The 20,339-nt window shown below is 45.0% G+C and overlaps 1 protein-coding gene and 1 pseudogene across 1 annotated transcript in view; both read right to left on the minus strand.

The window, feature by feature from the left end:
• The window catches only part of FAM178B (family with sequence similarity 178 member B), a 110,936-nt gene extending 98,024 nt beyond the window's left edge, over window positions 1–12,912 (minus strand). The window contains exon 1 of the mRNA XM_054244524.2: window positions 12,562–12,912. The gene's annotated coding sequence lies outside the window, so the exon portion shown is untranslated. The remainder of the gene's footprint in view (window positions 1–12,561) is intronic.
• On the minus strand, window positions 1,879–2,647 carry LOC103787770 (cell division control protein 42 homolog pseudogene; annotated as a pseudogene).
• Window positions 12,913–20,339: the final 7,427 nt, after the last annotated feature.

Here is a 20,339-nt window from a genome sequence, read left to right on the forward strand (position 1 = left end):
CCTGGCCAACATGGTGAAACCACGTCTCTACTAAAAATACAAAAATTAGCCAGGCGCTGTGGCAGGCACCTGTAATCCTAGGTACTTGGGAGGCTGAGGCAGGAGAATCACTTGAATCCAAAGAGGTGGACGTTGCAGTGAGCTGAGATGGTGCCAGTGCATTCCAGTTTGGCCAGAGAGTGAGACTCCATCTCAAAACAAAAACAAAAACAAAAACCACACACACACACACACACACACACACACACACACACACACACAGACACACAAAATTAGCCAGGCATGGTGACATGAACCTGTAGTCCCAGCTACTTGGGAGGCTGAGACAGGAGAATCGCTTGACCTAGGCAGCAGAGGTTGCAGTAGCCGAGATTGAGCCACTGCACTATAGCCTGGGCAACAGAGTAAGACTCGTCTCAAAAGAAAAAAAAAAAAATCAATCATCAAGAAGCTATAACAGATATGTTAGTCAAAGAACAAAAAGTTTCTGACCGATGGGGGAATGAGTTCCAGAGTTTCTTGAAAATTGCCAAGAAAGTAGATTTTAAGTATACTCACCAGAAACAAAAAGTTAGTATGTGAAGTAATACATATGTTAATCAGCTGGATTTAGCTATTCCACAATGTATGTGTACTTCTTTCAGAAACGGTTTTAATTGATGTGTAACAGATGTACATATTCTGGGGGTACATGTGATAATTTAACACATGCATACAATTTGTAAATATCAAATCAGTGTAAATAGGATATCCATCACCTTAAATACTTGTCTTTTTGATCAAAACATTCAAATTATTCTCTTCCAGCAATTTTGAAATATACAATAAATTATTATAAACTAGAGTCACCCTACTAATCTACCCAACACTAAGCCTAATTTATTCTATCAAGCTGTATATTGGTACCAGTTAATAAGCTTCTTTATCTCCCATCTACACATTTCAAAACAAGATGTTACAATAAATGTACAGTAGTTCCTCCTCATGGATTTCACTTTCCAGTTTCAGTTACCTGCAGTCAATCACAGTATAAAAATAACAAATACAGAAAGCCTGCTTTGGCCTCTCAAAGTGCTGGGATTACAGGTATGAACCACTGCACTTGACCTAATATCTTATTTTCTTTTTCTTTTTTTTTTGACAGGGAAAAGAAATTTTTAAATTACAAACTCAATTCATTTGGTGTATTTCAAAGGTGCAATACTTTTCTTCATTTATCAGTGAAAGAAGTTAGAAATTAACTTCCCCAAAAAATCAGCAACTGGCAAACAAATGTCCTTGAAAGTCACAGTCACATATAGTGTGTCCTAGAAAAGAGGAGGGGCAAGACAGGCTCCACCCACTTTCATGAGTTTCATCGAATACTGGATCTACTCAAGGGTGGAGAGAGAAGGCAACTTTCAAAAAGGAGTATGTTATCAAATGAGGCATTTACTATACTCCTTCCTAAGAGCACCAGATGGGGAACATGTTTTCTAAACTAGATCTAGGAAGTGGAATGTGGAATCAATCCGTCCTCCTCCCCTTAAGGGCTATCCACTGGTTAATGAATTAAAAAAACAAGACTAAAAAACAAACCCCACACACACTCCCCACAAAAAAAGAGGAGGGGGGGAAAAACACTAAGATGTCCCAGATTACTCTCCAGAGTGGAACCAGAGAGCAGCTTCAACAATTCCAATTAGTCTGTTACAGAGTCATCCACAAGCATGCCTTGCTTTAAAAAAAAATTCTTTTTAAACAACAAAACAAAAACTAGTACTAATCACTTTTCTGACAATATACAATTACTCAAAATTAACTAGTACTGGGAGGGGAAGGGGGGTCCATACCTATGGGCCTTGTCTCACACGAGTGCATGTGGGTAGGTGCAGGGCATTTGTCATTATTGCAAAAACGAATTTTAATTTTTAATCTTTAGTTTGATTTAAACATTGCTTTTAGTATGATGCTGACACCAGCTGTGCAGAAAGGGCTCTGAAGAGATGTTCATAGCAGCACACACCTGCGGCTCTTCTTCGGTTCTGGAGGCTCCAGGGCAGCCAATATTGCTTCGTCAAATACATTCTTTAGGCCTTTCTGTGTGAGTGCAGAACACTCCACATACTTGACAGCCTTCAGGTCCCGGGCCAGCTTTTCAGCAGTCTCTGGACTGATAGGTTTCTGTTTGTTCTTGGCAAGTTTCTCAATAGTAGAGGGGTCATCTCTGAGATCAATTTGGGTCCCAACAAGCAAGAAAGGAGTCTTCGGACAGTGGTGAGTTATCTCAGGCACCCACTCTTCTTTCACATTTTCAAATGAAGATGGAGAAACCACTGAAAACCAGACTAGAAATACATCTGTTTGTGGCTAACTCAGCGGTCGTAATCTGTCATAATCCTCTTGCCCTGCAGTATCAAAAAGTCCAAGAGTATATGGCTCTCCACCAATCATAACTGTGACTGCATAGTTGTCAACAACAGTCGGTACATATTCTGATGGAAATTTGTTTGTTGTGTAGGATATCAGGAGACATGTTTTACCAACAGCACCATCGCCCACAACAACACACTTAATTGTCTGCATTGCTGAAATAGTTTTGTATCCACTTTAAATATGTCAAATCTGATGTTAACCTCAGCTTCTCCACCGGGGCGTTGGCAGCACTCCTAATATCTTATTTTCAATAATAAAACAACTACATAGAAGACCAGAAGAAAATAGAGGACTTGAACAACACTGTAAACCAACTGTGTCCAGTTGATAGAGGTACATATACATGACAATTTACCCCACAACAGAATACACATTCTTCCCAAGTACACGTGGAATATTCTTCAGAATAGACCATACAGTAAGCCATAAAACAATTCTTAATAAACACTGCAATCATAGAAAGTATCTTCTTTTGTTGTTTTTGTTTTTGAGACCAAGTCTTGCTCTTTTGCCCAGGCTGGAGTGCAGTGGCGCGATCTCAACTCACTGCAACCTCTACCTCCTGGGTTTAAGCAATTCTCCTGCCTCAGCCTCCCGAGTAGCTGTGATTACAGATGCACGCCACCATGCCCAGCTAATTTTTGTATTTTTTTAGTAGAGACAAAGTTTCACCATGTTGGCCAGGCTGGTCTCAAACTCTTTTTAATTTAAAAAATTTTTAAGACGGGGTTTCACCATGTTGGTTGGACTGGTCTTGAACTCCTGACCTCAGGTGATCCACCCACCTTGGCCTCCAAAGTGCTTTGAATACAGGCATGAGCCAACATGCCCGGCCGGTCTTGAACTCTCGACCTTGTGATCCACCCATCTTGGCCTCTGAAAGTGCTGGGATTAGAGGCCCGAGCCGCCAAACCTGGCCCAATTATCTTCTGACCACAATAAAAACTCCTAGGTATAATATCCAAGAGAACTGAAAACGAATATCCACACAAAGTCTCAAACACAAATATCCACAGCAGCACTATTCATAACAGTCAAAAAGCGAAAACAGGGCTAGGCACAGTGGCTCATGCCTGTTATTCCAGTACTTTGGGAGGTTGAAGCAGGCGTATCACTTGAGGTCAGGAGTTCAAGACCAGCCTTGCCAACATGGTAAAACTCATATTTACTAAAAATACACAAAAATTAGCCAGGCATAATGGCGGGCGCCTGTAATCCCAGCTACTCGAGAGGCTGAGGCAGGAGAATCACTTGAATCAGGGAGGCGGAGGTTGCAGTGAGCTGAGATCATGCCACTGCACTCCAGCCTGAAGGACACAGACTATCTCTGAAAGAAAGAAAGAAAGAATGAATGAATAATAAATAAATAAAACCTAGAAAAACTCGATGTGGGCCAGGCACGGTGTTTCACGCCTGTAATCCTAACACTTTGGGAGGCTGAGGAGGGCGGATCACTTGAGACCAGCCTGGCCAACATGGTGAAACCCTATCTCTACTGAAAATACAAAAATTAGCTGGGTGTGGTGGCACACATCTGTAATCCTAGCTACTCAGGAGGCTGAGGCAGAACTACTTGAACCCAGGAGGTGGAGGTTGCAGAGAGCCGAGATCACACTACTGCACTCAAGCCTGAGCAACAGAGGGAGACTCTGTCTCAAAAAAAAGAAGAAAAACTTGATGTGAATCATAGTGCCTTTTGGGATTTTTTTTTTTTTTTTTTTTTTTGGCAGGGAGGGTCAAGAATTAAAATTGCTCTTTAAACAAACTTTTATTTGGGGATCTCAAACGAGTCTGGAACATTTGGCAAAGACAAAAAAACTCTACCAACTAAACCAAGCAAACGTTTCAGTGTTGCAAAGTCCATAGGGATGGTAAGACAAAATAGGAGAAGCACCAGAAACTGCTGATGCACTAAGAACAATTCCATACAGCAAAGGCTGCATGCACGGGGGAAGGACATTTCTTTCTTTTTAGATCAGTTTCTTTTCTGAGCACAAGTGCTTTCTGTGTCATCCTGACAGTGTAAGAGCCCACTAAGTTTAGGACGCATAATACCAGCCTTTGTTCTACTCCAGCACTGACGGTTTTTGCTGTTCCAGTTTTGGCTGCTCCTCAAGATCATGAAGCCCAGGGCATTCTGCAAGTTCAGCAGTTCATTGCTGGGGGGTAGGGGGGGAGTCGGCAAGAGGGAGCACTTTCAAGTCCATAGAGGAGAAAATGTGTCACTGCTGACGGAAAAAAATGACACAACTTCTCAACGATTCCTCCTCATCCTCATGCGCATCTTCACCACACTGATGACTTCTTCTTTCCTCACCTCAGTGCATGGAAGTTGTCTTGGCTCAGCATCTCAGCCCATGGCCTAGTGCAGAAGGGATTCTCAGAAAATTGGATGTAGCACTCTCAGCCCATGGCCTAGTGCAGAAGGGATTCTCAGAAAATTGGATGTAGCACTCTCAGCCCATGGCCTAGTGCAGAAGGGATTCTCAGAAAATTGGATGTTTGAATGTTTCCATGAACATCATCTTCCTTGCCTTTTACGTACACACAATCACACATATATTTTTAAACTATAGATTAAGAGAGTACATGTGCATGTTTGTTACATGAATATACTGCATAATGGTGAGGTTTGGGCTTTTAGTGCGCCTGTCACCTGAATAGTGAACATTATACTCAACAGATAATTTTTCAATCCTCACATCCCTCTCAACCTCCCCCCTTTTGGAGTCCCCAGTGTGGGACTCTGTGGCTTCCTTCTGTATATCCAAGTGTACCAACTGTTTAGTTCCCACTCTGAGAATATGTGACATTTGACTTTGTTTCTGAGTTATTTCACATAGCAGATTGGCCTCTAGCTCCATCCTTGTTGCTGCAGGAGATATGATTTCATTCTTTTTTATGGCTGCATAGTATTCTATGGTTATATATATCACAATTTTTTTTTTTTTTGACATGGAGTCCCACTCTGTCACCAAGCTGGAGTGCAGTGGGACAAACTCCACTCACTGCAACCTCCACCTCCTGGGTTTAAGGAATTCTTCTACCTCAGCCTCCTGAGTAGCTGGGACTACAGGTGCACGCCACCATGCCCAGTTAATTTTTGTATTTTTAGTAGAGATGGGGTTTCACCATGCTGGCTAGGATGGTCTTGATCTTGACCTCGTGATCCACCTGCCTCAGCCTCCCAAAGTGCTGGGATTACAGGTGTGAGCCACTGTGCCTGGCCTATTTTTTTTTTTCCAAGACAGAATCTTACTCTGTCATCCAGGCTGGAGTGCAATGGTGTGATCTTGATGAATTTTACATTTTTTTGTAGAGACAGAGTTTTTGCTCTGTTGCCCAGGCTGGGCTTGAACTCCTGGGCTCAAGTAATCCTCCTGCCTTGGCTTTCCAAAGTGCTAGGATTACAGGCGTGAGCCACTGCACCCGGCCTAACTTATTTTATTTTTTAAGAGATATAGACTCTCTCCGTCACATAGATTGGAGTGTACTGTCATGATCATAGCTCACTGCACCCTCAACTCTTGAGCCGAAGAAATCCTCCTGCCTCAGCCTCCCAAGTAGCGAGGACTACAGACACATACCACCATGCCTGGCTAATTTTAAATTCTTTTGTAGAGACAGGGGCTTGCTACATTGCCCAGGTTGGTCTTGAACTCCTGGGCTCAAACAATCCTCCTCCCTTGGCCTCCCAAAGTGCTGGGATTCCATAAGCCACCATGCCCGGCTCTAAATGTACAAATTTTAAGTGTTCAGCATGATTACTTTTTATGTACATATATGTACACTTAGTATGTGTGTCTGTGCATGTATATATATACATACACATACATATGGTAACCATTACCCAGATCAATACACTGAGTATTTCTTTTTTCTTTAAGATGGAGTTTCGCTGTTGTTACCCAGACTGGAGTGCAAGGGCACGATCTTGGCTCACTGCAACCTCTGCCTTCTGGGTTCAAGCAATTCTCCTGCCTCAGCCTCCCAAGTAGCTGGGACTACAGGTGCACACCACCATGCCCAGCTAATTTTTGTATTTTTAGTAGAGACGGGGTTTCACCTTGTTGACGAGGATGGTCTCGATCTCTTGACCTCGTGATCCACCCGCCTTGGCCTCCCAAAGTGCTGGGATTATAGGCGTGAGCCACCGCGCCCGGCAACACTGAGTATTTCTTATATTCTTGAAGCACCTCCTCCAGTCAATAACCCTAAAGGCAACACTACTCTGCCTCTATCACCATCAATTATTTTTCCTGTTCTTGAGTTTCACATACATAAAATCATATATGTATATATTTTTGAGATATAGTTTCGCTCTGTTGCCCAGAATGGAGTGCAGTGTTATGATCACAGCTCACTACAGCCTCAACCTCCTGGGCTCAAACAATCCTCCTCCCTTAGCCTCCTGAGTAGCTAGGACTATAGGTATGTGCCAACATGCCCAGCTCGTTTTTGTATTTTTCTCTAGAAACAGTTTTGCTGTATTGCCCAGGCTGGTCTCGAACTCCTGGGCTCACATGATCTAGTTGCCTCAGCCTCCCAAAGTACTGGGATTACAGGTGTGAGCCACTGCGCCCAGCCAAATCATAAATTTTGTACACTTCTGCATATGCTTTGTTGAACATGATGCATGTGAAATTCATCCATATGTAGTGTGCAGCATGCTACATGAACTACTGATACCTGTATGTTGTTGCATGCTACATGCCTATAGCAGTTCATGTAGTAGTTACATGTAGCAGCAGTTCAGTAATCTTTATTACTATATATTATTTCATCATATGAATAACTATTACTTATTTATCCATTCTGCTGTTGGTGGGCATTTGGGTTATTTCCTGTTTCAATGTATTATGAATAAATCTGTTATGAATATTTCTTTTTTTTTTTTTCCAAGATGGAGTTTCACTCTTGTTGCCCAGACTGGAGTGTAATGATGTGATCTTGGCTCACTGCAACCTCTGCCTCCCGGGTCCAAGCGATTCTCCTGCCTCAGCCTCCTGAGTATCTAGAATTATAGGTGCCTGCCACCACACCTGGCTAATTTTTTATATTTTTAGTAGAGACGGGCCTTCACCGTGTTGGCAAGCTGGTCTTGAACTCCTGACCTCAGGTGATTCACCTGCCTCGGCCTCCCAAAGTGCTGGGATTACAGGCAGCATAAGTGTAAGAATTACAGTATTCTTATACTTGTCTTTTGGAGAACATAAGCACATTTTTTTGTTGGATATCTACCAGGACACATGAGATTTTGATGGTACCATACTATAAAAATAATTAACCAGCCTGGGCAACATAGTTATATCCCTGTCTTTACAAAATATAAGAAACTAGCCAGATATGATGGCATATGCCCGTAGTCCAGCTACTTGGTAGGCTGAGGTAGGAGCCTGGAAAGTCAAGGCTACGGTGAGCTGTGATCACGCCACCGCACTCTCACCTGGGCGACAGAGCTAGACCTTGCCTCAGAACAAAAGAAAAATTCTATTGGTCAAGCTCTCTTTTCCAAATACAGATAACTTACCTTGTTCATTCTCACATTTACAATTTCTTACTGGAAAAATGGTAAAAACCAGTTTTTTTCTATTTTGCTGTTCTGAAGCAACTTCAGACTAAAAGTTGCAAAGGTGATACAAATAATTCCATATGTCTTTCATCCAAGTTCCCCAAATGTGAATGAATATTTTACTATACCTCCTTTGCCCATAATTATTTCTCTAGTGTGTATGTGTGAATATATAATCTTAACACTGTTGAGATGACATATTTTGTAGATTCTATAAATCTGGGCTTGTGTGTTGATTCCCCATGATCAGATCAGGTTACATGTTTCAGGCAGAACGCACGAATATGGCTTTGTCCTTCTCAGGGCACATCAGAAGCACATGATGTTCACTTGTCCCATCACTGGTGTTGCTAACTTTAATTACTTGGTTAAAATGGTATCTGCCAGGTTTTTCCTCTATAATATTACTCTATTTCCTTTTGCAATTGATCAGTATGTTATGGGAAGATACTTTGTGATTATGTAAATATCTCGTTTCTCATCACACTTTCATTTCCTAGTTTGAGCATCCACTGATGACTCCTGCCTGAAATAACTGTTACTGTATTAAACTAGTTGTTTGTTTTCAGTAGCCTCAATTTTTCAAAAATATTATCATGATCATCAGTTCATGTGTCACTTAATGACAGAGGCATGTTCTGACAAATGCATTATTAGGTGATTTCACCATTGTGAGATCATAGGGTGGACTTAGGCAATACTAGATGGCACAGCCTCTATATACCCAGGCTATAGGTGACAGCCTATTGCCCCTAGGCTGCATACCTGCACCGCATGTTACTGAACTGAATACTGCAGGCATTTTAACACCACTGCAAGTATTTGTGTGTCTAAATTTATCTAAACATAGAAAAGGTACACTAAATATATGGTATTATCTTATAAAACCAGTGTTGTACATGTGATTGGATGTTAACTGAAATGTTTTTATGTAGCAGGTGACTATAGTTCCAATGAATCAAACCGAAATCTAGAAGACCATGAAACATCTAGCATAAAAAATCCCAAAGTCACTTTGCAAGAAAGTAACTTTTTCTTTCATTTTTTTTTTTTGAGATGGACTTTCGCTCTTTTTGCCCAGGCTGGAATGCAGTGGCATGATCTCAGCTCACTGCAACCTCCGCCTCCAGGGTTCAAGTGATTCTCCTGCCTCAGCCTACCAAATTGCTGGGACTACAGGCGCACGCCATCACACCTGGCTAATTTTGTATTTTTAGTAGAGATGGGATTTCACTATGTTGGCCAGGCTGGTCTTGAACTCCTGACCTCAGGTGATCCACCTACTTCAGACTCCCAAAGTGCTGAGATTATAGGCGTGAGCCACTGTGCCAGCCTTTATTTTTCCTTAAAAAAAAAAAAAAAAAAAAAAACTGGCAAACCAGTGGTGATAGTGGCAGCATTCTCAAGCCAAGTGCACTCCTACCCCAGAGCCTGGAAGTCAGTTTCCTAAAGGAAAGGAGAAGTAAGGCTCTCCTGAGGTCTTTACTTCTATATACATCACCCCAAACAACCTTAGCTGCAGGCTGATGTGTTTTGCATGCTCAAAGCAGCTAATTCTAGAAGGAACATGCAAGTCAGCCAGGTTGAGGAGGGAGACCTGGGGTCAAGTCCAGCCGGTCTTGAGGGCCACCACAGTCCAGTCCAGTCTTCTCTGGAGACAAAGTAGAAGGCAAACTTTGGCCTTGTGTTTCCAGGAGAGTCTCACTCAGCTTTTCAACTTTCCCAGGCTGGAGACGTGCTCATTTGTTTAAACACCAAGCTTGGCACAGACAGCTGCTGTGTGCCTGGAATTCTAATATCCTACAGCTTCACTAGTGAGGCTCTCTAGGAACAAAGTCACCAAATGGGTGGACATACAGGTGGGTTCCAATTTATAAGTGGACCAAGTCTCAAAGTTCATTTTGCAAGCCCGGCATTAGAAATGAGAAAGGCAGGGTTGGAGAGAAATGGGATCTTCAGGTTAGCTAACAAACCAGTAAAGAGTAGGTGCATGGAGGATAAACACCTGTGAATGAAACCTTCACCGGAACATGAAAACTTTCACTCCACCACCAGGAAGACAATTTGCCCAATCTGTTCAATATGGTTCCTGCTCAGCAAACCCCAATTTAGCATCTCCTATGTGTCAGGCACTATGTTGAGCATTGAGACCCCAAGGATGAGGAAGATGCAGTCTCTGCCCCAGAGGAGCTTATGACAGCAGGAGGTTTCTGTCATGGGATGGATCCAGGGCTCACCAAGACTCCAGCAGATGGTGGAGCCTGGGCCTCACTGGCCTAATCAGAGTATTCAGACTGGCTGGCTGCTGCAAAACGCCTTTCACTCAAAGGTGCTATCTACCAGTGGTCATAGGCATTCCAATTTTACCTAGAAAGGAGACACAGCTACCAGCTGTTTCTTCCCTCTCCTACCCACATTTTTCTAGGCTTTTGCCAATCCCCTTCCTCACGTGCCTTGAAACAAGCACTTTCAAATATCAAGACATGAACAACAGAAGGGCATAGGCTGAAGCGGGTCAATTCCACCTGCATCTCCAACTCTGAATCCTACAGTTACTGAACTCAGGCCACAGCTGATTCCTTCATCATAACTAAGATGCTGCTGGGTTTAAGGGCACTGTGACTTTCTGTGCCACTAAGACCGACACAAAGCTGCCAAGTGAACGATGACACAAAGAAAGACACCATCAACTGTGGGACCCAGCCCACTTCAGAGCTGTTAAAATATGAACAACAGGGCTGGGTGCGGTGGCTCACACCTGTAAATCCTAGCACTTTGGGAGGCTGAGGCAGGCGGATCACCTGATGTCAGGAGTCCAAGACCAGCCTGACCAACATGATGAAACCCTGTCTTTACTTAAAATACAAAAATTAGCCAGGCCTGGTGGCAGGTGCCTGTAATCTCTGTTACTGGGGAGGCAGAGGCAGGAGAATCACTTGAACCCAGGGGGCGGAGGTTGCACTGAGCGGAGATCATGCCATTGCACTCCAGCCTGGGCAACAAGAGCAAAACTTCATCTCAAAAAAAAAAAAAAAATAAGTGAACAAAAATGCATCCTGGAATGGATGGAAACTGGGCATTCAGGATGGTGTGACCTGCTCCAGGGCCTACAGTAGGTGTCCTGACAGCATGGGAGGGGATGTGAAGACCCCCCCCAAACAGGTGATACTGTTAGCATCTAAACTTTACTTCGTTCTTTGCTTCCTGAGCCCCAAAACCCACCAGCTAGGACCTGTTCCTCCTCCATCTCACATTCTTTCAAGGTTACACACTGAAACCATCCAGTTGCTCAGCTCCTTGGCTTGGCCATGCTCACTCTACAATGCAGCCCAGGGATGGTACCCCTCTGCACAACACATCTTTTTGCCTGAGCTTCTGTCTCCCCAAATCCTGCAAACCCCAGGCCCAGGCTTTAGTGTTCAGCCGCCCTCTCCGCCTCCCCCATCCTCCCTTCTGGCCTCACACTGAGACTTCAACATGCGATCTCAGTTTTTTGTTCTTTTACTTTCCTGACTACAAGAAAAATAAAATAATCTTTCTTAAAGTACAGCCATGAGGCCAAATAATTACGGAATCCCAAGTGCTTTGGGCCCTGATGTCAAAAGAGCTAAGATTAATTCAGAATATTACAATGGTGCCGTTTTTGTGAATACTGTTTTTTCAAGATGCCTTATTCCTAACATCATGTTTGATATGCATCCTTATAAACAAATGTTTAATAGCCTGGGAATGCTGGCGAGGGCAGCAAAGACTGAGCTCACAATTTTAAAGATGAAAAGAGATGCGTTTTACCCACAAAGAAAAGTAAAACGGTCTCCAGCATCATAAACTCCACATCCATCAAACTGGGCAGGAGCTGAGAATAGAAAGCCTTTCTGGAGTGGCCAGGCGCAGTGGCTCACGCCTGTAATCCCAGCACTTTGGGTGGCTGAGGTGAGCGGATCATCTGAGATTGGGAGTTCAAGACCATCCTGACCAACATGAAGAACCCCAACCTGTCTCTACCAAAAATACAAAATTAGCCAGGGGTGGTGTGTGCATGCCCGTAATCCCAGCTACTCCGGAGGCTGAGGCAGGAGAATCGCTTGAATCCGGGAGGCGGAGGTTGCAGTGAGCCGAGATCGTGCCATTGCACTCCCACCTGGGCAACAAGAGCAAAACTCCATTTCAAGAAAAAAAAAAAAAAAAGAAGAAGAAGAAGAAGATGAAAAACCAAAGTATTTTTGGAAAGAAAACACCAGCTACCCTTTGCACCCTGGGGAACATTAAAAATTAAAAATCAAAACAAAACACGCCACATAACCAAAACATAAACCAGTTCCCAAATCGGTCTAAGGAAAGTTCCACCCAACCAAGGCCGGCCGCACAGTGACCTATGGAAAGGAAGGCCCCGCTCACGGTGGAACCCGAACACACGCGGGTTCGTAGGAACCTGGAAAGCGGCAGAGGAGCCCAGTGGCGGGGGCTTCGGGGCTGACCTGCAGGGCTGTGCCAGCCAGGAGTCCCAAGGAAGCTGAGTATTCTCTGCGCGCCCACCACGGCCACCTGCGGTTCCTCAGCCTCAGTTTCCTCACCTGTAAAATGGAGAAGCTGATCCTGCCTTCTGAGTTGTGGAGTGAGGTCCGCACCTGAGAGCCTTCCCCACGGACGGTGGGAAGGGCAGAGCTCCGAGGGCTAAAAAGGGTGGCGGGAATTCGGCACGGCCTCAGAGAATGGGGCCAGCTAGTGGGGAAAGGAAGCAGGAGCAGGCTCTTCAGGCGGCGCGGTGCGAGGACCCAGTAAGGAGCGTACCTGGCTCCAGGGCCGCCAACGTTGCGCCCAAAGATCCAGTTCTGGGGGTCGATTTCCGGCTCCAAGCCGAGGGGCCCGCGCACAGCCGCCACCGCCTCCAGCCACCGCCGGCTGGGAACCCGCCGGCCACGTACACTCCTCGTGGGTGCCCTCCACGTGCGCTCCCTCTTCCTGCCCGCCCTCCACGTGCACACACTCGTCCTTCCCGCCCCCCAGGTGCGCACCGTCCTTCTGCCCGCCCTCCACGTGCGCACCCTTGTGCACGTCGAGCTGGCGGAAGCTCCCGCCCACAGCCAGGCCTGGGCCACGCGCACTTGTAGCTTGCATTTACCAAGATGGTGAGACGGTGGCCTAGTGCAGTAGCTCATTCCTAAACTCCCAGCACTTTGGGAGGCTGAGTGCTTGAGCCCAGGAGTGGGAGACCTGTCTGGGTGACATGGCGAAACCCTGTCTCTTCTAAAAATACAAAAATTAGCCGGGCATGGTGGTGCAGTGCCTGTAGTCCCAGCTACTCCGTAGGCTGAGGTGAGAGGATCACTGGAGCTCAGGACGCGGAGGCAGAGGTTGCAGTGAGCTGAGGTTGCAGTAGGGTGAGATCGTGCCACTGCACTCCAGTCTGGCACATATAATATGTATGTTTATATATATGCATATTGATGTATGTTTATATATATACATATGTATGTATAATTAGCCCAGCGTAGCGACCCGTGCCTCTAATACCAGCTACTTGCCAGGCTGAGGTGGGTGGGAAGATGCTAGAGTCTGGAAGCTTGGGAAATTGAGGTTGCAGTAAGCTGGGATCCTACCACTGCCCTCCAGCCTGGCAACAGAGCAAGACCCCATCTCAGACACACACAGACACACGCGAGACAGCTCTGATTGGCAGTGAGGAGCTTTTCTGGGAGATTTACATGATTATTCATAAAGGGATGGGAATGGGCATTACTGTTAGACCTGTTGTGGGGTCTCCCGGATGTGCATGTGCATGCTAGTACACCACATCACATGTCTCATTAGTATTTTAATTCTTCACCCAGGGGTGTGTTTTTTAACATTAAAAGGAGCATAGGTCATTCCAAGGACACTCTAATCATAGGATTCTGCACTTGTGTGAATTTGGGGATCTTCCCTTCTGCTGTTCATCCTCCTTGCTGCAGGATGTTCTAACCAGAAGCCTGATGCATTTATGCACCGCTGGGCGGTTTGTTCTCTCCCTCAATCTGGCAGGTTCATTCCCCTTTAAAGGAGGCTGTGACCACCATATCTAACCGACCTCATTTTCCCCTGCAGAGACTTTGGGTCCATGTTCTTATGAACTGTGGAGGGCTGGGTCATTTTTTTCTGGAGCTGCTTCATGCTGAGGCAGGACTATGTCCCTGCCTAGCCAGGGCCCAAAAGTCTCTTCTTGCCTGATTTAAAGTATTAGGGGTCACATCCTCCACTGGGATAAGTTGAAATCCTTGCATAACCATCATTCTGACATGGAATTGTTGTAATCTAGAAGATACAGACTTTACAAGGAAGTTAAGCAAGGATTTGACAAACGAGCAAGGTCAGTAGTAATAAGATGGCTAGTCCAGATCCCAGGAAAGGTAGCAGAGTGAAGCATCACATCATTATTCAGCAATCAGTACAAAGAGTACTCCTACAAATAGGAGACCTGAAATAGGACTACCTTATGTTAAAGTAATATTAATCTCTTTATTTGGGGTGTTGGTGTCTTTTCTTGAAAAGGAATGTTAACCTCTTCTATAGCCTTACAAAAGGATTGTTGATAAAGAGTCCTATGGAAATGTAAACGAAACTGTTTGTTTGTTTTTTGAGATGGAGTCTTGCTCTGTTGCCTAGGCCATAGGGCAGTGGCACGATCTCATCTCACGGCATCCTCCGCCACCTGGATTCAAGCGATTCCCCTGCCTCAGCCTCCTGAGTAGCTGGAACTACAGGCGTGCACCACCATGCCTGGCTGATTTTTTTGTATTTTAGTAGAGATGGGGTTTCACCATGTTGGCCAGGATGGTCTTAATTTCCTGACCTCATGATCTACCTGCCTTGGCCTCCCAAAGTGCTGGGATTACAGGCATGAGCCACTGCGCCTGGCCAACAGTTTTTATCCTAGAGAGATGTACCCAGCTGACAATGTCCTGTATTCTCTGCACTATGACGTGTTATGGTGGTCAGCTGGGCTATTCAAAGTGCTGCTATGAGAAGGGGTTCAGTTGGTATTGTTGGTTTTAAGGAAGCCCCCAACAAAGATAGGAAGTTTTGCCCCAACAAGGGAGTTAAGCATTCAGGTCCTCGAGTCTGCAAGTTAAAGGTTGGGTTAAGTATCTGGTCCCAGTTTTTTTTATCAATTTTTGTGACAGTGCAGTGTTTGGCTGACAAGGGTCCAGAGCTAAAGGTAAGGACTGACAGGCTGGTCCTTGTATGTAACAGACAATTAGCTACACCTGCCACGTCCTGGGTCACCGGGCTCCTCTGTGGTAATGAGGACTGAACGACAGAAAGGAGCCAATGTTAGCCTTGGGTCTCCTCAGTCTTTAGTCAGGGCCATCAAGGAATCGGAAGCCCCTCTCTCCTTCCAGAGTTGCCCTGCTTCCAGTGACTAGCATCTCTGCATTGTGGATATGATCTAGGTGGAGTGGACATTTGGGCAGTTTGTCTCTTGGTCTGGCAGTTTTGGCACCAGTGTCCTGGTTTTAAGTGTAGCAGGTGTCCCCAGATGGGGGCTTAGTCTGGACATGGTGGCTTGTTCTCTCTGATAGGAAGGGCCAATAAGTGGAGGCCTGTCATGGCTCTTGCCTCTTCCCTCTTTCACTTTTTAGCCTGTTCTACTCTGTCTCATTATAGAAGACCTCGAAGGCTACATTAATTAGCTCGTTCATTGGTGCCTGGCCACCTACAGCCAGTTTTTGTAACTTTCTCTTAATATCTGGAGCAGATTGACTAGGAAAATAAGTCCCCAGAAGAATTTGATCTGCCTCAGAGACAGGATCTATATTGGTATATTTTCCTAATGCCTTTATAAAGCATCCCTATGTAGACTCAAAAGGACTATGTGATATTTCAAAGGGGCTGGGTTGGAGACTGGTCTTGGGAGCCACTCTTACCTGGAGGAATGCTAGAGACAATCACTTTAATAAGGACTCAGAAGTCTCTTGCCAGAGCTCCGCCAGAGTTTTCTTGACGATTAGCTTTTTCCAGCTCTCCTGAGGATGGAGGTCTCCAGGAAGCATGTAAATGATCACTTATTCCTACCGGGGTGGCCGCTTGCGGGATTATTTTGGAAACAAAAGAGTGGCCATTGTTGCTATGGAATGACTTAGGTAGCCCAAATCGAGGAATGATTTCTTTTAAGAGCACTTATGCCTTTTCTGTTTTGGTGGAGTAGGCTTCAATCCATCCCATGAAAATATTTATAAAGACCGGTAAGTGCTTAAATCTTTCTTCTAGTGGAACTTAGGTAAAGTCAAATTGCCAGTCTTCCCCTGGGTACCCTCCTCTTCTCTGTAGTGCCATCATTTGGCCTGATTTTCCCTTCTGGGTTATTGATAGAGCAAAGTAGTCTCACTCTAGTGTCTGCTTTTACAGTAGTAGCTAAGCCTATTCCCTTAAGGGTTCGTGTGACCAAAGCATTAGAGCATCCCTTCCTAGGTGTCTGAAACAGTGTAACCCCCTTTGATTAATTTCCATTGATGAGCTTGAGGTATTAAAAATTTTGAATTTTGGGTCCACCATCATTAGGGTCTTGTGAATATCTCTGTTTGGGTGCCCACTCCCTTCCAGTTTGTGTATCTGCAGGCACTAGCTCAGGAGGTATAGCTTCTGTGATGGGAGCCCTTGCTATAAATGGAAGGGATGCAGCCTGTTGAGCAGTTGGGTTTGCTAAATTATCTTTTCTTTTTTTTTTTTTTTGAGACTCCAGTCTGTTACCAGGCCGGAGTGCAGTGGCTCTGGGCTCACTGCAACGTCCACCTCCCAGGTTCAAATGATTCTCCTGCCTCAGCCTCCCAAGTAGTTGGAATTAGAGGCATGTGTTGCCACACCCAGGTAATTTTTGTATTTTTATTTTTAGTAGAGACGGGGTTTCGTCTTGTTGGCCAGGATGGTCTTGATCTCCTGACCTCGTGATCTGCCCACCTTGGCCTCCCAAAGTGCTGGGATTACAGGTGTGAGCCACTGCACCTGGCCAAATTATCATTTTTTTATTGTTGTAGAGTTCCCTCTTTGGTGTCCCCTGAAATGCATAACATCAACTGGTAACTGCTCTTTAGCAGTCTTTGGCTAAGTCTGACATTGAGAGAAGAATATGAACTCGAATGGTCCCTGCCTCTTTGTTTGTTAATTCCCTAAGAGGGAGTAGCCTGTTTTCTGGTTTTGGTGGGTGTCTCAGCACTACTGGGCACTTCTGGGAGTGCTGGATAAACAGGTTGATATGGAGGAGGTACAGGTTGATAAGTAGAAGACTGCAAGTCTAGTGAGGAAGGACCACTAGAAGGAGTAGAGGCTCCAGAGGTTTGAGGAATGATCCCTTGCCTAGATTTGAAGGAGAGCTGTCTGAGGTCAGGAGTTCAAGACCAACCTGACCAACATAAAGAAACCCCGTCTCTACTAAAAATGCAAAATTAGCCAGGTGTGGTGGTGCATGCCTGTAATCCCAGCTACTTGGGAGGCTGAGGCAGGAGAATTGCTTGAACCTGGGAGGTAGAGGCTGCAGTGAGCTGAGATCACACCATTGCACTCCGGCCTGGGCAACAAGAATGAAACTCCGTGTAAAAAAAGGAGAACTGTAGTGGGAGGCACATTTCCTAATACAGTGTCATGAATTATGTCAGGTTCCCCTGAACCCTTCTGAACAATGGGCATAAGATATTTGTCACTGGTCTCTAAGACACTTGTGGGTTTAAATTTTTTTTTTTTTTCGATTTTATAGAGATGAGGTCTCACTATCTTGCCTAGGCTGGTCTCCTGAGCTCAAGCCATCCTCCCACCTTGGCCTCCCAAAATGTTGGGATTACAGGCATGAGTCACTGTGCTTGGTGAAGACCTGTCTTAATATAAAACCATTTGGTTAGAGGGAGGAATAATGTCAGGTTCCTCTGGGCCCTTGTGGAATTTCTGACCTTCCTTTCCTTTTATAAAAAGGTTTAATTATAAAATAGTATTGTTTGGGGCCATGCCATATTACAAAAGAAGAGAAGTTTCTTTTTTTCTAGTCCATTCTGTTTAAAATAAGCCCAGTTTTAGAGAATGCATCTGAAGGGCTGTCAGTGAGCTGAGGATTGGTTACTGTATTAGTCTGTTCTCACACTGCTATAAAGAACTACCTGAGACTGGGTAATTTGTAAAGAAAAGGGGTTTAATTGACTCAGAGTTCCATAGGCTGAACAGGAGGCATGGCTGGGGAGGCCTCAGGAAACTTACAATCATGGCGGAAGGTGAAGGTGAAGCAAGCACATCTTCACATGGTGACAGGAGAGAGAGAAAGAGAGTGAATGGGGAAGTGCCACACACTTTTAACCCATCAGATTTCATGAAAACTCACTATCAACAGAATAGCAAGGAGGAAATCGCCCCCATGATCCAATCACCTCCACCAGGCCGCTCCCTCAACACTGGGAATTGCAGTTCCACATAAGATTTGGGTGAGTACACAGAGCCAAACCATAGCAGTTACCCATCTTGGTTAGTATCCTGATGTCAGGGGAAAGAAATGAATGAAGGCTTTAAGCCTGGAACAACAAGGCTTACCTTGGGCATCTCTTACTTTTGCTTGGGCTTCCCAGGCCCCATTGTCCCTGGTGTCAAGTGTACCTTGTACGTTGGTGGCCCTCTGACAGTCTTCCTGAAAGTGGTTTTACCAGTTTTCCCACAAGGGGTGGGGGCGGGTAACACTTCTAGTCCCCATCTTTACAGTTTTTGGTGAGTGAGCAATGTGGAATGAGGCAGATAAACTTCTTTTCCTTATTTAGCTGAGGGAGTCTTTTCCTGGGCTTAGACTCTTTTGGCCTTTTCTGTACATCTGATGTTCTCGTATTAAAGATGCAGGATGTGGATGGGCAGCCCTAGAGCTTACATTTCTATGGTACCATGATCTCTCTACATCCCATTTTCCTCTCTTAAAGAGCAACTATATGAAGGAAAATGAAGCAGGAGAGAAAAAGAGCAATTGAAGGATCTGGAAAACAGCCAAGCCTACTAAGGTTGGGGGAGAACTAATTGATTGAAAGGCCAGTTTTCTGTTTGCCTGAGTTTTGCTCTAAAACATTGACAATGTTGTCTGATTAAGGATACAAAAAGGCTGAGATCCCAGTGTTGAGATATTCTACTTGGGCACGATAAGGATGTCATTCAATCTAATGTCCTGACAGACAAGACATTTGACAGGATTCACCCAAGAAGCCAATCAGGAGATTAAGTAATAAAATTCATCGCCCCACCCATAAGGGATGAAAGAACAAAAGTAATGGTTAGCAGCAGCAGCAGCAGAAGACAGATTTAAAGGTCACCTGGCATTATGCGGCCCGGGCTTTTTCCCTGACACCTTCATATGTGCCAGCCATCAGGCTGGACTAAGACAGCCACAAACTACTTGCAAGGAGTCTAACTTTCCCGTCTCCATGGGTCACCCACAGGTGAACTCAAAACCAGTTGGATGGAGCATGACAGTCTTAGCTGAAGGGTATTCTCAGGTGACCAAAAGGAGGATATAAAGAGAGGAGGAAGATTAGACCTCTAGTCACGAGGTGGTGAGAGCATTCTTACCTCATGACTCAGTTTACCCAGGTCCTGCTGCAGTTGCCAACTTATAGTGTCAGTGGGCCGATTCAGGTTCTTGACTGCTGCACAAAAGAATTTTAGAGCAAGTACAAAGCAAATGTAGGTAAAGAAGTTTAGAGCTGTCTGGCAGCGATGTGCTTCCCTTTGTGAGAAATTTACATGATTATTCATAAAGGGGTGCGAATGGGCATGAGGAAGGAGACCCTTAATCACCCTTAATCCTGTTAAGCTTCTAAGACCACTTCCCCAGTCTTCTGCATTGCATTTCAATAGAAGAGGTAAAACCTAGCAGACCAGTGCCACCCTTAATCGCACCCCTATAGATAGCAGGCATGGTGTGGAGAACTCTTTCTGGAAGGCATTAACTGCTTAAACACAATCAGACTCCCCACCTAAGTCAGGTACCCCATGCCTACTCCATGGACCAAGACTTTTTCACATGTAATTTCTAAAATTGTGAGCCTTTAAAACGGGACAGAATTTTCTAGTTGTGGAGCTCCGTTATTAGGGCATTCAGGCCCATCACAGCTCCTGGCAGAATAAATCACCACTTCCTTCCCAGTTTAGTGCTTGAGAGGTCTGTTTGCAGCTGCCCCTGCTTCATTATTTGGTTCCCTGATGAGGAAGTGAGTTTTGGTTGGCGGTTGGCGGTTGGCAGTTGGCTGGGACAGCCTTTCCGGCATTTTTGCCTTGCCCTGCAGAGCGTCCCTGTGGGGGACTCCAGCCTGCTTAGGCCATGAGAGTGCTGAGCACACTCCCAGGTAAGCATTTGCTCCAG

This window comes from Callithrix jacchus, chromosome 14 (assembly GCF_049354715.1).
Source record: "Callithrix jacchus isolate 240 chromosome 14, calJac240_pri, whole genome shotgun sequence".
Classification (NCBI taxonomy): domain Eukaryota; kingdom Metazoa; phylum Chordata; class Mammalia; order Primates; family Cebidae; genus Callithrix; species Callithrix jacchus.